Raw genomic sequence first — 14,890 nt, 5'->3', positions numbered from 1 at the left:
GGCGATTATGCAATTTCCATTGGCCACCATAGCTCGGCTGCAGGTGACTGAATCTTGCCAAAAAAAATCACCTCCGTTTTGTAATGTTAATTATGCTAATCTTTCATTCTACTCATAATCGCTGCACATATTTGTTAGGCAAGAATCACAATGCTACAATAAATATTGTAAAGTCTTGCTGAGTATTTCTTGTATTCATCTTTGGAATGCATAAGAATCCAAATGAAAAAGTTCTAGATCTGTTACCAAGATTTCCTTGGGGGATCAGGGTGGTCATGTTCCGGGGTTGCACACACATTTGTTGCCCTGTAAGGTTAGGGGTATGGATGGTGCTCTGTGGCTAGCAGGGATATAGGCCAACATATCCAGAGGGTCTGCATGGAATCAGTCTGGCACAATCCTGACATTTATGTTGTCCAACAAATGCACAGTTTTACTAAAGGAGGTACAAACTGTATGACAACACCCCCGGATGTAGTCAGCTCAGGGGCAGGCTAGCTGCAGGGGCGAGCTGCCAATTGGCTACTAGCTCCCACACCCCTAACTCCCATTCATCTAGGATTTGAAGATCCCCCCTGTCACCAGAAGCTCAGTTCTAAACAAGCTGCATCAAGGAGCATAGAAGGACCCCGCACCAGCGACAAGACTTGCTCAAAGCAAAATAGGGATACCCTGCACCTGTGGCGACGTTCTTGGAACTGCCTCTTCGAGACTTGTCCTAGGCTATCTCTTGGTTCTCCCAGACGGACTGACTCCTGTCGAAGCCTGAGGTACCCTCAGGCTCCCCTGGGTTAGTGGCACAAGTCCCCTCCAAACAGCAGGTGCAACGATGCTCCGGATCAGAAGAATCCCTGGCCATTGAGCCCTCCAAGGGATCAGCCAAATCCAGATGGTGTAGTACATTAGGGGAACTGTAGGCCTGTCTTCCACAAAGTTCCAGGCAATTACTGCGTTCCCCTTGGACGCCACCAGATATCAAACTTACTTTCAGCACTGCTTACCGCTGCCAATGCTTTGTTGGTCACCAGTCTGGCAACCAAACCCTTCACTCAATGCTGCATTTAAATGGAATTCCATCCTATCTTCAGTGGACATCAGCAACCACACTCTTGTTGGTATTGTGCATCTTTTTCCCCCTCAGTACCAACTCAGTGGTAAATGCAGCTCTCCTGCGGCTCCCGTTCAGCACCAAGGACAGCCAGGACAACTCTGCACACGAGCTCCAGGGGACAGGTAAAATTGAACTGACTACAGTGGCTTGGCCCTGGGACCGGAACCATCTTTACCATGCAAAGGTACAACGCAACTCGACTTGCAAATGAACGATTTTCACTAGTTGTTTTTCCCATTTACCGCAATGTTAAATTTTCACTGTATTATTTTGCATGGATTTTCTATTGCTTCTAAAATCTATAACTCCGAATATATGTCTGCAATTCTGTTTGTTTTGGTGTCTAAATTAAGATAAAAATACACTTTTTTTTTATAAATTGGTGTTGGATTTCTCTCTAGTTGTGTCTATAACGTATCACCCATATTTGTACTCTGAAATGCTTTATGCATGTTCCTCTAGTGTAGCCTGACTGCTCTTTGCACCCTACCAGGACTGAGCTAAGGATTTGTTAGTGTTAATCCAAGGACCATCTTTGGGGTATTGTGACAGTATTACATTGTGAGGTCAAACCCCTTCACCACATAAAACTCCACTTTCTTACACCACATATAAGGAAGAATAAGTAGAGGGAGTATTGGTGGGCACAGACTGGAAACTGACTAGCAACCGGACTTAAGGACACTCATTTAGAGTTGTGATGGGCACTAGGGTGGAACGTGGAGTGGCCTTAATTCCAGAAGGGGTGCTGTCCAGACTGTAACTCCCAGAGTGCACTGGTGTTCTATCTAGAAGCCAGAAGTGACTGGGAGCGGGACCTGCATACACCAGTGCAGGGGCACTCTCAGAGTTGAGGCGAGTTGGCTACTGATAGCATTCCCTACTGATTTCCCCTTAATAACTTTGCAGCTATCTTGTGGTGTGCTTTATATGTGTAGTTTTGTGCTCTTGGTAAGTACTGGTCGGATGTTTATTACTTGCTATTAATGTTGCACTTCTAAAAACTCAATCCAAACAACACCCTTCAGAGTAAGGTTTGGATTGCTCTCCTTCGCTTCCCATAGGATCATGTGCTAAAGCGATATTCTTCATGCTCGTCTTTGGGTGTGATATCAGGCACTGGCAGGGCCAGCATTTGGCATGGGGGAGCCGGGCCCAGGCGGCCAATGTCCAGGGGTGGCAATGCAGCTATTGCCTTAAGGTTATGCAAACATCAGCACCCCCTCACTTGCGAACACAAAAGTAGCTCTCATACCGTCTCATTTTATTCTCCAAAAGCGGTGAGGGTGCCAAATTTCTTTCTGCCCAGGGCGTTGTCAGAGCAATGGCTGTCTCTGGGCCCAGGACATAAGTGGAAAAAAGACCCAACTGACCGAATTGGACTCCAGTAACCCTCTTTGCTCCAGGACCCCCAAACTACTCCCCATAGGGCAGGGCTTTAAGGGGACGAAAAACTGTTGGGTCTCTCAAAGGGGCGTGGCCGATGTAATTAAGGGCGCGGCTAAAAAAACACCTAAGCTAAAAATCTGTGCTGAGAAGAATAGTGTGCTGCTCGACTGGTATTTTGCTGCTTCTGTCATAGCATCCAGATATTTAATTCAACAAGTAACATTACACCTACAGCGGGTCAGGGCTATTGGCTTTGTCAATGATTGTTAGTTGCATATGATAAATAAGAAACAACCATGCTTCGTTTTATCTAATTTTGAAAATGCTGCAGTTCTGAAATGGCGCGACTGAAAGAACTAACGAGTCTCTTTGAAGTTACATCACCGGCAGTGAAGGGTGGTGCTGCTGCAGAGGAAAGATTTTTTTATTTTTTTTTACCTTGAGGGTGAGGCCAAAAATGGAGAGCCAGATAGGGACTCGTCTAAGCATCTGCTTTTTAGCACCTTTAGCTGAGCACCGGCAGGACCCGGCCCACCTAAAGCCCTGCCATATGGCACATTAGACGCATCCCATATAGAACGGCAGGACCAGAAGACGGAACCAACAGCAACCCTGGCAAAAATGCTCAAACCAGCCCATCCTTTCCTCTCCACCTGCAGCCCCTTTTTCTTTCCAACCATCTACTCTCTCCTTCTCCCCTTTCCTTCTGATCGCTTTCCTTCTACCCCCTCCCTTTCGGCCTCTTGAACCCTCTCTTGCGCCTGTATTTAACGCCTGGAAGCTGGGCAGGGTGACAGGCCGCAGGAGCGTCCAGGGCTTCAAAGCCTGCCTCGCAGGGCTCCAGTCCTCCGGGAAATGCGCGTGGAATAGACGGCCTGTCCTGCCCTGTAGAAGAGTTTCGCGTGCCCACACTGCAGCTCGCTCCACCACGGCACACGGCGAAATATTAAAAAACATAAGCACATTAAGACAGAACAACAGCATACATTTCACCCCGCCCAAACATGCCGTTATTCGAGTTCTGGGGTTCCTAAGAGCACTTGGCACCGCCAACTGTCTTTTACACGTGTTCCTTTTCTAGATATTGGGGCGTGCACTAGCCTATAACACACAATTATATCTGTTTACTTTTCTGCTGAACGGAGCTTCACATCCCGTGACACCTGAGGGACAGAGCGGCTGAGAACGGAGTGCGTCCAGCAGACAGGGACAGCTAAGAACTTCGTCTTAGTAAGAAGGGCGGGCACAGGCTGAGAACTGCATGAAAACCGGACGTAAATATACTCAGAGTTGTAACGGGCACTAGCGTGGTTCACGGAGTGGGCTTAATTCCAGGAGCGGTGCTGTCCGGACTGCGGCTCCCAGAGTGCACCGTATCACGATCCGGAAGTCAGAAGAGAGCGGGCCCTGCAGGCACCAAACCAGGGGGCACTCTCATGGTTGAGGTGAGTTTGCTACTGATAGCATCCCTTCTGATTTCCCCTTAATAAATGTGCAGCTGTCTCGGTCTGTGTTTTATATGTGTAGGATTGTGCTCTTGGTAAGGATGTGTTGTTACCTGCTTTTAATGTTACACTAACTTGTGCGTCTCAAACCAAAAACCACCCACCTGAATAAGGCTTGGATTGCTCTGCTTCGCTACCCATAGGATCATGTGCTGAAAGACCCCCAAAGGACTTCCTATTGGTCACATTAGACGCACTGCTGCGCACACATCCCAACCATGTAGAAAAACAGGACCAGAAGAGAGAACCAATCGCATTCCTGGCAAAGATGCTCAAACCAGCCTCATTCCTTCATCTCCACCTGCAACCCCTTTTCTTTCCAACCATCTACTCTCTCCCTCCCCTTTTCCCTTTTACATACCTGCCCAGGGCCAGCTTTAGCGCTGGTGGCGCCCACTGCGCAAATGTTTGTTGGCACCCCCCTTCATCCGTGGTGGAGGTGGTGACCAACCACAGATTCTCTCATCACCAGCTTGTAACAGGGTCCATCTAGTCTCCTTAACCGCTCTTTGTCAGATGTATTTAATCCGTTTTATAGCACCACTCATACAGTGTAAGGTGCCAGAGCACTGTGCACCACACACACATTACATTGACAATCAATCATGCGTGTGTAAATCAGCATATAGGGGGGGGGGGGGTTGTGGGGGACTTATTGATATTCAAAGTAGTGTGGCTCACTGGTTAGAGGCAGCAGACCCGAGAGCAGAGCACGGCCCGGGACCAGGGTTCGATTCCCGGCGCGGCAGGTTTCTGGACCAGGGTCAGCGGACTCGATAATTCTCTCGCCTCGGTGCCCACTCTGATCAGCGATCACACTCGGCAACTCTGGGCATTAGCTTGCCTCATCTTCACTAACGGCCCCACCAGACCGCCGGGGATGCCTGGTCTCACCCTGGAGATACCCATTAAGGGACCATCTCTCAGGGAAGCCAGGAAGGGTTTCGCAGCGGTCAAAGCGCCTTGGGACCCTACGGGTAAGTAGTGCGCTATATAAATGCCTATACATTTACATACAAAGGGCGGGGGGGGGGGGGGTTGTGGGGGACTCATTGATATTGAAAGGGCGGTTGGGGATGTGAGGGATGATACTCAGTAAAGCACTTTGGTCGACGTGGCCTTTTTTCGGAACGATACTGTGTATTATATATATATTTTTTCTTCTCATAGCAACATTAAAGGTTTCAGAAACGCCAGCCTTTTCGATACACGTACTGCATGCATTGCATAGGCTGAGCAAAGGAAAGGAATTTGTAGGAGGAGGAGAGCAGGGAGGGCCACCGAGTGTAAGGGCTGGCGAATTTGGGGGGGAGCGGAGCCCGCTCTAACAGGCATGGCAGGGAGCGGCAGATAAGGCGAGTGGGGGAGGAGGGGGGGCGAAGGGTGCAGGGAGCCTTGGAAGTGCCGGCAAGGAGTCCCCCCCCCCCCCCCCCCCCCCCGGATATTTGGGTTTGAAGGCGCTTGGTACAATTTGGTACGGTGCATGCATTGTAATTTAATAATGTTATTCACCATGTTAGTTAGAGATGGATAAATGAATAAATGAAGGTGTGATGAGAAGTGCGCATTCGTCGGCGGGGGGTGGGGCTGGGCAGCTCTCGAAGCAGTGGGGGCTCTGTTTTCGAAGGGAGGGCTCGGGAGATGACAAAAGGTGGATGGGCGCAGGGCGGTCGGCGGCAGGGTCCCGGACTGCGGGGGTCAAAAGAAAGATTTATTTATTTATTTATGCATTTTTATATAGCGCGGACTTTACCCGAAGGCGTCAGAGCGCTTCACATTAGGAACAGAAATGAAACATAATGAGAAACATTACAAAAGAGCAGATTACAAAAGCATATGTTACTTACATAAGGTAATAGTGACATTTGTGATCAAACAAAATACATGAGGTACTAAAAATTGTGAGCAGCCAAAAATACATGAGGTAGTAAAGGTAATAGTGACAATTGTGAGCAAACAAAAATACATGAGGTAGTAAAAAGTGCACAAGAGGAAAAAGTGACAAGTGTGATATGCGGGAGGGCGGATGGGAATGACGCAGCGTGGACGAAAGTAAGTGGTTATTTGGTTTGTGCATTTTGTGTGGCGCGGACTTTGCCCGGGGTGTCAGGGCGCGTCACGAAAGGGGGCAGGGGGAATTATAGTGAGAAACATTGCAAAAGAGCAGATTGCGAAGGCATACGTTACGTTACATAAGGTAGTGGTGACAATTGTGAGCAAGCAATAAATACATGAGGTAGTAAGGTAATGGTGACAATTGTGGGCGGTCGGAATACGTGAGGTAGAAAAAATTGTGAGCGGCCATAACTCCTCACCTAGCTACACCCACTACTCACTCTCTCCTCCCCTGACTCCCCTACACACCATTAGGATGCACCCTCAAGAATCACAGGCAGGCCCCCTTCCCTCCACCCCCCGCCTATTCCTCCCCCTTCACAGTTTGCGCCCTCAGTCTTCACTTCAGCCTTACCTTTAACTAATACGCTCCTTGCCCAAGCTACACCTTCACGATTCCCCAATCTCCTCAGCACACCCATATTCCTACCCGTCACCCCCCTGGTGAGTCCACGTCTTCTCCAACCCTCTACCCTGGCCAACCCTCCCTACGCTCAGCTTATTCCTTCATCCCCCCCTCTCCACTTCCCCCTCCTCCCCACGGTTTTCGCCCCGATTTCCCCTCTTACCCATTGCATCTCTCTCCTCCCACCCTCTCCTCCAGCTATGCTGTGCTACCCCCTTCCCCCCCTTGGTATTCCTCTCCACATCCCTCCCTCTGGCACAGCAGAACCACTCCCCTTCCTCAATTTCCCTTTCTCCCAACCCCCCTCTCTAGGCCAGATGCCCGTTCCCCTACAGCCACCTCATATCGATGACAGGACCCCTTTGACCACCTCCCCTCTTTCCCTCCCTAACCTCCCACATTCCCAAAACTCCAATCAATCCTCCCCTCTCCTTCTACCATACCGCCCGGATCTGTACCGATCTTCTCCTAAATCTGTCCTTAATTCCTTTCCTTCCTGCAACTCCAACATAGATAACTCGCCCTCCGCCTCCGCCGCACCTACTCCTTCTCTCAACCTCCACCTTTCCCCACTTTTGAACCCTACTCCAACTCTCAACCTCCACCTTTCCCCACTTTTGAACCCTACACCCCTACTTCCCTCCTCCACCGCAACCCCTCCCTGCCCTCCCCCTCCAATGCCACCCCCTCCTGTCTCCCTACAATCACCCAACAACCCGTGCTTTACCTTATTCTCCCTGGAAAATAAGCTAGACTCCCTGATCACCTTGATTTCCCAGCTTGTAAGTGCCATCTCACTTTTAAGCTCCAAGTTTCCCTCCTTTCCACTCACCCCCAGTCCTGTGGATAACCCGCACCATCCCACGAGTTGCACCTCGCCCCCTCACCCCACTGTAACTAAGCCCAACCCCTCATCGGCAAAATTGGTTATCTCACACAAGCCGTCGAATGCCACCCTTATTCAACCTGCACCTCCCGATTACCCTATTGTCTACTCTATTCCGACCATCTCCTCTATCAGAACAAAGTTTCCACCTAAACCCTCCCGAGCACCCCTGTATAAATACAACATCCCAATCACCCTGCAGAGCCCAAGTACCCCTATCACCAAAACAGTCTTGACAGAGCTGCGCTGTCTGCTCCACAATTGCAGATCAGCAGTTAGACACAAACTTCAAATCTCCGATACCATCACCCTTCACAATGTTGACATGCTCTTCCTCACTGAGACTTGGTTCAACGACACCTCTCACTCTATCTTTGATCTCCTACTACCCACAGGCTATTCTATACTCAAGAAAGACAGAACCGACGGCGTTGGGGGTGGTGTTGCAGTCATCTTTAGAAACTCCCTTCAACTGAAGGCTCTTCCTTTCAGCTCTTTCCGCACCTTCAAGGGCTTTCTCTTGAGCTCCAATTGCACCATCGCTCACCCATCAGATTCCATGTCATTTACCGTCCTCCGGGTAGCGACCCTTCGTTTGTGGAAGAACTCACTGACTTCATCAGCGACCAATACTCAGAAAGTGACAATCAGACCTTTGTGGGGGACTTCAATCTCCATTGGGGCTCACAGCAAGACTCCTCTGCGAGCTCACTTGCCACCTTCCTCTCTGCAAACGATCTTATACAACACTGCACACAGTCAACACACTCTAAGGGCTCAATCCTGGACCTCGTTATCTCCAAAGCAGACAGGCTTTCTATCACTACCCCTATTCATGTTGACTGGTCTGACCACCTCCTCATCCCATTCTCTCTTCTCCTTTCACACTCTATAACTCTTGGCCAACCTAAGAGGGCTACCTCTTGGTTCCGTGATGTTAAAAATATTGACATTAGCTCCTTCTGTGAATCATCCTTGTTATCACTTCCCAAGCTAGACCCGAACCTTGATGTGGACGTTCTCACCTCCCAATGCCTCACAGTCCTTGCAGTCGAAATCAATAAGGTCGCTCCTCTCCAAAGCAAAAAGGTTAGACCCACTCCTTCAGCACCATGGTACAACAAATCCCTCTATGAAGAAAGGAAGCAGCTAAGATACCTGGAGAAACAATGGAGGCAAGCGCCCTCCACCGATAACTTAGCCACGCTTCGCTCTGCAAGATCCAAATACCATAATAACATCTTCCTTGGGAAAGCGTCGCACTTCAGAACCCTCCTTGACTCTGCCAAAAATAGACCCAAAAAACTATTCGATCTCATCAAGATTCCCAACCACTCTCCCCTAACCTCCAAGCTGGAGGACTCTACCAAGAAAGCAACGGACTTTGCTCTATTCTTTGACGAAAAAGTGAAATCCCTTGAGGCTCAGGTAGCTCACCCTACCCCTCCTGAGGAGCGCAAATCTTTAGCCGTTTGGCAGAACTTTGACCTCATCTCTGAAGATGCCCTCCTCAAATGCATCCTCGAAACAAAGCCCTCTAACCACTCTCTTGACCCCATCCCTAGTGCCATTGCTATCAACTTCTATTCCCACTCACTGTCCTATTGGACCACTCTGGTCAACCTCTCCCTCTGCCAAGGCTCCCTTCCTGTCTCCTTTAAAACAGGGCAGGTCACCCCCCTGCTAAAAAAAACCCTCTGCCGATGCGAATGACCTCAATAACTACCGCCCCATCACTAACCTTCCCTTTCTTGCGAAGATCACAGAAAGATGTGTAGCGAAACAACTCTCTCGTTATATCAGGGACAATGATCTTCTTGACAAATGTCAGTCCGGCTTCATCCAAAATTGCAGCACTGAAACAGCCCTATTGCAAGTGATTGATGACGCGCTGAGAATACTCGACTCGGGGGGGTCCTGTCTCCTTATTCTCCTTGACCTCTCTGCAGCCTTTGACACTGTCAACCACAACACTCTCCTCAACATTCTGCAACAGAGAATGGGCATGGAGGGTAATGTGCTTAAATGGTTTGCTTCCTTCCTCTCAGATAGATCCCAAATGATCAAAATAGCGAACAGCCTGTCATCTCCTCTGGCGGTAGGTCAAGGTGTTCCTCAAGGCTCTATACTTGCACCTACTTTGTTCAACCTCTACCTAGAACCCCTGGGAAATCTCCTAAGTAAATCTGGGATCAACTATCACCTCTACGCAGATGACACTCAAATCTACCTCAAAGTTGCCTCCACCCAAGATCTCACTTTCCTTAGATCAACTCTCGACTCCATTCAAAACTGGATGTCAACTCACCAACTGATTCTGAATCCCTCCAAAACTGAATTCCTCCTCCTCTCCGCCTCACTTGCCCCTCCCCCGGTTCAATCTTGGATGGATCAGACAAATCTACTCAACAATAAGCACATCATTGTTGAAAGCGCAAAATCCCTTGGTGTCTTACTCGACAAGAATCTCAATCTAATCCCTCACATCAATTCCATTGCAAAGTCTGCACGATACCAACTGCGACTTCTTTGGGGAATTCGTCGCTTTTTTCCTGAGCATGACCTTAAAACACTGGTGCAATCGCTGGTCCTCTCCAGACTGGACTACTGCAATTCTCTTCTTACTGGCCTCCCCAAATCCCACCTATCCCCCCTGAAATCGGTCCTACACTCAGCAGCCCGTTTCATCTATGGGGCTAAAAGAAGCGACCACATCACTACGCTGCTATCCTCCCTGCGTTGGCTTCCCATCGAGGCTAGAGCTATCTACAAGACTGCCTGTATCACCCACAAAGCCTTGCACTCCTCCTCTCCTCGCTACCTGTCGAATAAACTGAAACTCTCTGGAGGCTCTAGACCTTCTCGGAATGCGGAAAATCTTCTGCTTGAACCCCCCACTTTCAAGAAGGAAAGATCGATGGCCCAATCCTTTTCAGGCAACGCAGTGAGAATCTGGAACTCTCTCCCGCCTCAGCTCCGGACTACCTCCTCCTCTCAGGCCTTCAAACGGGACCTTAAAGTTCTCCTCCTCCAAAGACACATCCAAGTCTAACTCACACCCATGCCTTCGTTTGAAGGAAGTCCTCCCATTACTGGAAAGTCCTTTGGCCAGGAGTATGGTCTTCCTCCCCAGTGTGTTCTGGTAGTTTAAATATTTAGTAATATCCCAATACCTGTGTATGGTACCCTTTTGGAACTTGCACACGTCACTTTTGTTTTATAGCACACTGTTCGCTACCTCACACATTTTGTTTGTTTTAGATACTTGCACAAGTGCCTCCATTGCATACGTAAAGTTTGTTCTTGTGATGGAGTGTTTGCCTTTATTGCAGTACTATTCTTCGACTTGTTTTTTGTACATCTTGTAACCTGCACCCATTCACTTTTTTGTCATGTAATGCACCGATTGCTACCTCATGTATTTTGGTTGCTCACTAGTGTCACTTTTGATCCATGTAACTTATTGTTTGTATTTGTATTTCGTTCCTGTATATCATTATTGGTCCTTATGTGAAGCGCTCTGACACCTTCGGGTAAAGTCCGCGCTATATAAAAATGCATAAATAAATAAATAAATAAATAAATAAATTAGGTGGTAAGGGGTGCACGGGGGAGGGGGTGGCGGGTGTGCAATTACAGGAGAAAAAGGCTCGAAGGCTCTACCTCCCGGTGAAATTCACGTGGGTTTGGGCTGGGGGGGCGGAGGTGAAGGGGGGTGGCAGGGCGCAAATAACGGAACAGGGGGGATGGGAGACAGTAGGGGCGCCAAAGGTAAGGGGCGTAGTGGGGCACCAACGCAGGCAGCCAGGGAAGACACAGCGTAGGGGGTGGCGACAGGTGGGAGGGAATAAGCAAAGGAAAGGAATGTGTAGATGAGAACATGGAGGGCCGCTGATGGTGCTAAGGGCTGGCAAATTGGGGAGGAGGGGGCGGAGCCTGCCCCACCAGGCATGGCTGGGAGCGGCAGATAAGGGCGGGGGGGGGGGATGGCGCAGGCAAGGAGTTTGCCCCCCCCCCTCCCCCGGTAAGAAGGCACGGGTCAGCGCAGTGGATAGTTAGGAGGTTCAGGTGGGAATTGTTAGGGACAGACATCGGCCGCGCAATAGAGTGAAGATCCCACTCCTGGCATCTGCGGGGCGAGCATAAATAAAATATATAAATAAATAAATACTAGATGCGCGGCAATATGCCGGAGTGCGGACGGGAGATGGGGGAGAGGTGCGCATCTTGTGGTGGGGGGCATGGCTCAACGCTTCAATGCTCTGCTCGAGTCTCGTGCGTGCACATACGAGGACGGGGGCCCAGGGGAAAGAGCTGGCTGGTCTGGTCGTTAAGTAGGGACTAGAGCAGACGGCTGTCAACACGTGGGTTACAGGCCGCGGCTCCGGGCATCCACGGAGTCATGAATGTATATGGGGTGGAAGGCGGATGAGCGGAATTAAGAAGAGCTAAGAATGGGTAGCATCTGCAGTGGAGTGATTGGCACGCGGGGCGAATAGGCACTAAAGGTATATGGCAGGAATTAGGCACAGATTGTGTAACACGGAACTTGGTGGCCTTTGGGGGGGTCCTAGCAGAGTAAGCGGGAAAAATGTTTCACCTTGCCATGAAGGGATAATAAGTTGAACGATGGAGGCTTAGAATGTCAGGCGCGGTCCCGGTGGAATTCGGGCGGGGGGGCGGGGGGGGGAAGGGAGGGTGGCAGGGTGCAAGAGGAACAGGGGGCGGGGGGACAGCAAGGGCGCCACGAGGTGGGGGCAGGACGGGGCGGACAGGGAACAAAGCTGCATTGCTTTACTAGGGTCTCGATCCGCACACAAGCGAGGACTGGGGCCCAGACAGTGTAATGTCCAAAGTATCAGTCGGATGTAGCAGGATAGGAAAGGTAGGAAGGGGACGTGCACACCCGGTGGGGAACGTGGAGGTGCTGGGGGGAATATGACGACTTTGGCAAATTGAACGAAACTCCTTCCGAACTAATAAAGTACATACGACAGACAGTTCACTCGATACCCTTCACGTGTAGGATGGTGTGCAACGCGTGCTGCTTGACACAATGATACGTTGGCTGCCGTCAGTGTTTTCGTGTTTTATTTGGTTACATTATTGCTGCAGATGCTCAGTTGGTTTTGGTGTTTTAAGAGTTGAATGTTTTGGGTGTGAATGCTCTTTGTAGCATTAGGTACTGGGTGTCGCCAACGTCAGTGAGTCACTGTCTGTGAAAGACACTCCGACCCCAGGGGCCCCCCGGGTTCTGGTCTTAAAAGTTCAGGGGCTAGTCCTTGTAATACGAGCTGGGTTAACAAGAAGGTGACAAGAGGAATGCTCATCTGACCCATGAGAGCTCTGATATGCTGCGGGGTAACGAATGGGATAATAGGAGGAGACTGGGTTGAAATGCGGGGCCATTGTCATTCCTTTGCCTCTGGGCCACCATCGTTCACGTCAGTACAACTTCCTGTACCCTAGGGTTATCATTTCAGGGATAGAGAGGAGATAATTTGCGCGCTAAAAAGTGCTGAGGGAGTATTGGATGCGCGAGAACGCCCCCTTCAAGGCCACGGGAATAGATGGTGGAAAGGCAGCCGGAGAAATAATTTATAGGTAATCTCCGTTTAGGATTACCGCCAGCCGGACGGGGGGGGGGGGGGGGGGGGGGGGCGACTGCAGAGAGGAACTGGAGCCGGGAGGGAGGGAGGGAATAACAACTAGAGGGGAACTAGAGCCAAAGAAACAAGACAAACTTTAAAGTGCAGACACGAGCGACACACGCAGGAATTAATATAAGTGATGTGCTCCGCACACCCAGCGCGTTCACCGGCCCCTCGTGCTGCCTCTGCAGCGCCTGCACCAGCCCCGCTTCTAGGCGCCCTGCGATAGAGCCCACTGCATCGCCAGGACCTGCCCCACAGATCACCCACCCCTGCTGCGGGTGGATGGAGCGAGCTGCGGGTGCCGATCAAATGTCTTTCATCACTCCCCCAGGCTCGGCCCATTGTTAAACACCCCCTCCTCCTAGACCTCGGACAACCCTGGCTGGGCGCTCTAGGCATTCTAGGATAGAATGTAGTGCAGTTCACGCTGGGCTGGGCACCTTCTGATTACTCAAACATAATGTACCCTAGGGCCCTAGACACTCATATAAAGAAACAGACACAGTGCACCCTAGACGCACTCATAAAGAAACAAACAGTTCACAATAGACACTCTTATAACAAGGTTTATAATCCCGGGCGGAAGTCAGGCAGGCCGGGGGGCGGGACGTTCAGACACACCGGAAGCCCGGGCGGGCTCCCGTGAGGTGAGAGAGCCTCGCACGCACAGAAGGAAGAGACCGCCGCCACCTGCAACGAGCCCTCGCCTGGAGACGAGTACAGGTGAGTGGGGGCCTTTGCTGAGCTGCGAGGGCGGGGGGCATGTGTGTGTGCGTGGGGCGGCGGGGGGCTCTGTATGTGTGTGAGCGTGCGTGTGTGTATGTGTCTTGGAGTCTGTGTGTATGCGTGTGTGTGTTTTAAAGAGCCCGGTGACTGGGGGGGGGGGAGCGAGCGAGTGAGTGTCTGTCAGTGTGTATGCGCAAGCATGTGTGTATGTGTGGGGATGTGCACGGCGCGGGAATTGCTGCGAATGTGGACGGAGCCGACGTGCGCGTGCACGAGGTCAAATCCACAGGAAAAGCGCGTGGCACCCTCTTGTCCTAATCCCCCCGAAGTCGATCACTATAGTTGTCGAGCTGGACTGGAGCATCCTACGGATGCTTACTCCAGCTCGACCTAAAAATGGAACACCGTAGTTGGGGGTTCTATTTAATAATAAGAATCGATTTCTACCCAAATGAAACCTCTTTGTAACATTAATCTATGCTCTAATCCCGTGGTACTCACAGTACTGTCCGCGGGCCGCCAGCGACCCGGCAGGCCTTCCTTGATGGCCCGCAGACCTTGCAGGTAATGTACCCATGGCACCCCAGAGAGAGAGAGAAAGAAAGTGAAGAGAGAGAGAGAGAGAGAGAGAGGAGTGGAGAGAGAAGAGAGAGAGACAGTGGAGAGAGAGACTGACTGACTTTGAGACTGACAGAGAGTCTGACTGAGAGACTCACTGACTGACAGACTGACTGAGAGACTGACAGAGAGAGACTGACTGACTGAGAGAGACAGATTAACAGGGAGAGAGAGAGAGACTGACTAACAGAGAGAGACTGACTGACTGACAGAGAGACTGACTAAGAGAAAGAGAGACTAACAGGGAGAGAGACTGACTGACAGAGAGAGAGACTGACTGACAGAGAGAGAGACTGACAGAGAGACTAACTAAGTGAGAGACTGACTGACAGAGAGAGACTGATAGAGAGAGATTGACTGACAGAGAGAGACTGACTGACTGACTGAGGGAGAGACGGACATAGAGAGAGATATATACTGACAGAGAGACTGACTGACTGAGAGAGATTGACTCAGAGAGACTGACAGAGAGAGAAAGAC

The 14,890-nt window shown here is 50.4% G+C and overlaps 1 protein-coding gene across 2 annotated transcripts in view; it reads left to right on the top strand.

The window, feature by feature from the left end:
- The window catches only part of TREH (trehalase), a 269,250-nt gene that overhangs the window by 32,220 nt on the left and 222,140 nt on the right, over positions 1-14,890 (top strand). Inside the window, exon 1 of one of the 2 annotated variants that reach the window (XM_086956716.1) lies at positions 3,808-3,945. The exons of the other annotated variant lie outside the window; for it this stretch is intronic. The gene's annotated coding sequence lies outside the window, so the exon portion shown is untranslated. Of the gene's footprint in view, positions 1-3,807; positions 3,946-14,890 lie in introns of those variants that run through there. 2 annotated transcript variants of the gene reach the window in all.

This window comes from Lissotriton vulgaris, chromosome 2_1 (genome assembly GCF_964263255.1).
Source record: "Lissotriton vulgaris chromosome 2_1, aLisVul1.2, whole genome shotgun sequence".
In the NCBI taxonomy this organism is placed as follows: domain Eukaryota; kingdom Metazoa; phylum Chordata; class Amphibia; order Caudata; family Salamandridae; genus Lissotriton; species Lissotriton vulgaris.
Note: the sequence above shows the minus strand (reverse complement) of the source record. Positions and strands in the feature narration are given on the sequence as shown.